The sequence below is a fragment of the Saccostrea echinata genome, unplaced genomic scaffold (genome assembly GCF_033153115.1).
Source record: "Saccostrea echinata isolate AGI-Se365-2 ecotype Australia unplaced genomic scaffold, CSIRO_AGI_Sech_v1 ptg000075l, whole genome shotgun sequence".
NCBI classification, from domain to species: Eukaryota; Metazoa; Mollusca; class Bivalvia; order Ostreida; family Ostreidae; genus Saccostrea; species Saccostrea echinata.
In genome coordinates this window covers 2,697,315-2,700,000 of record NW_026889824.1, presented here as the reverse complement: position 1 = coordinate 2,700,000, position 2,686 = coordinate 2,697,315, and positions in this window count along the sequence as shown.

Below are 2,686 nucleotides of genomic sequence, written 5' to 3'. Positions count from 1 at the left end.
TTGCCTGTCACCACTCGACTGGAAGAGAAATATATATTTTTTATTAAAAGCAGAAAGGTATGTGTGTTTGTTTAATCCTTCCCTTAAAGTCAGGTACAGTTATAAACTTCGGCCTCATGGTGTATGGAATAAAACCCGGGGTAAATTCCCGTACACCCTTGATTGGACCTGGATAACTAATAGTATCCAGTCATCAACGGAACTTTCAGAAAATGTCGAGATATCCGGGTTATCGAGATGAGACTCGACGTCCAAGATTTAAACGCGAAACGTGACTAATTTATCACATACATGATTTCAATAGTCAGTAAAAAAAAATGCTTCCCTTCATATTTCAACAAAACTTTGCATGAGCCTCCGTTTTTGTTTTTGTTTTGTTTTTTGTCGCTCGAAACATCACCATTGCTTTTATTTTCCATCTTTCTCAAAATGTAGATTTTTTTTATTGTTGTCTTACAGTTGGTGTTAATGTCGTTTATGGTCAGAACATTTTTATAACAATATGACATAATTTAACCACTTGTTACTAGTGCTTTTTTTTACTTTATCAGAGATTTATTCTCAAAAGATGTCGCTATATCAACATTTACCAGAAGTTCGTAATTTCTTTATATACAGCCTAATCTATCGTTTAATCTGCTTTTTTCTTCTGTTTTATACGCATATTTTCACGCATAATGTCACGTTCGATATAAATGTTATTTTCTTCAACGTTGAGTATAATGCTCATGGAAAAGCCCACATTATATGTATTTTAATAAAATTCCTAAACCAAGCGCAATTTAATTTCAAGCCAGCTTTCATCGGAACAATTTAAGAAAATTGATACAAAAGTAATTGTGTATCAGAGAGTACTATTTTTGATGCATTATTTGATCATTTCATTATTTTATTTTTCAAAATTATATTTTGTAGCAAAATTTTCGTGGCACCCTTTTCTCCATTTTTTTTCCTAAGCATATTCTTTTGCTGTTAATTTTGTAGAGAATTATTTACATAACATTTATACAATCCCCCCTTTTCATTTGTTGTAGTACATGTAGGTTCGAATCTCCCATGTTACAAGTATCTATATCAAAAACAAGATGTTCTCTTTTTTTTGTTTGAACTTTTACCGGTTGTCTTTTTTAATCGTCGATTTATTTATTTATATTTTTTTTTGTTTGTCAATAATCTCCCGATCCCCCCCCCCCCCCACACACACACATCAACGCTTTACCCTTCTCTGGTCTAATTGTGCATATCAATATGATTAACTATGGATTAAAATTTAAATAACCATTTTAAAATGAAGGAATTTTTAAAATAAAGCACTTATAAAGTACGTGTATATGTGCATTTATCTCTGTCTCTCTCTCTCTCTCTGAAAAAAAATATTTACGTGCATGTAGAATACCTTTTAATAATAAGTCTAATTCATATGAGTCAAATTTAAGTATTTGCAAATTGCTCAGAAAAAAATACACAGTATTTTTAGTCATGCAATATCGCTATAAATCACTGTACCCAACAATGTGTTCAATGTCGCGATTAGATTAATTATGCGATATCAAGAAAAATGCTTATTAATAAACAGAATTATGAATAAATACATGTACTAAATAGTAATAATATTATTTATTACAAATTTCAGCATCAATTTTCAAATATTTTTTTTATTTCACCTGGAAATCCAATTTTATTTCTTGTTCACGAAACGCAGTCGACAAAAATTACTTCCGTGTTTACAACACCGCGACTTTGACGTCGTTTTCTGAGCATTATGACGTCAAAAGATAAGGGCCCTTTTCTCATGACGGCAGTCATATAACTTTCTCAATTTTAAAACAGAAGTGTACTGCTGAGAGCGTATAAGAACAGACTTGACTAATTTTGAAGATTTGTTTTCCGTAAGACTGGTCGATTCTTTTCCTGTTCATGCAATTGCATTGTTCCTTCGGAAATGTTTTAAAGCCGTTTATGAAATACATATAAGTGGTACCATGGAGCATCATTAAGATGAAATATTAAGATATAATTTCCTGGTACTGGAGACAAATATATATATAACAATTACTACTCTACTCCCTTTATAATATCCTTTGGATGTTCACAGATACTGAGCTTGTGTCTGACATTAAAAGAAAAAAATACTGAGCTCACCTTTCAGAAGGTAAGGATATATATGCATTAACTTTATTTCCATGATCTCCATTTGATAGTCATAAAGTGAATATTATTTTTCATTCTGAAAGCCTAAAACACTTGAGTCGATCGATTGCTTACTAGTGGCTCTCTTAAACCGGCAACATCTTCACATCAGAGCTGACTTATCTCCTAAACATGTTAAAAATTAACATTATTATGATGAAGGCAAGCAATTATAAATAATTTTAATCTTCTTATGCACAGTGTATGAGGGTTGTCCAAAAAGTTTGTTGTCAAAATAAATGGTTCTATATATATTTATTGTATATCAAAATATTTCTTATGAAAAACCAAGTCAGAATAGTTTAATTTTTATTGATGGAACTTAATATTTTTTGTAAAAATCAGGGTCTCCAAAGGTCGCAAACAGTGCTCACAGACCACTGTTAAAATGCCATAAACCTTGAAATAAATTAAAGCGTTCGGATTAAAATGATTATTTTCTATATAAATCAAGTCAAAGCTTAATAAAAATTATATGTATCACAAATTAAATAAA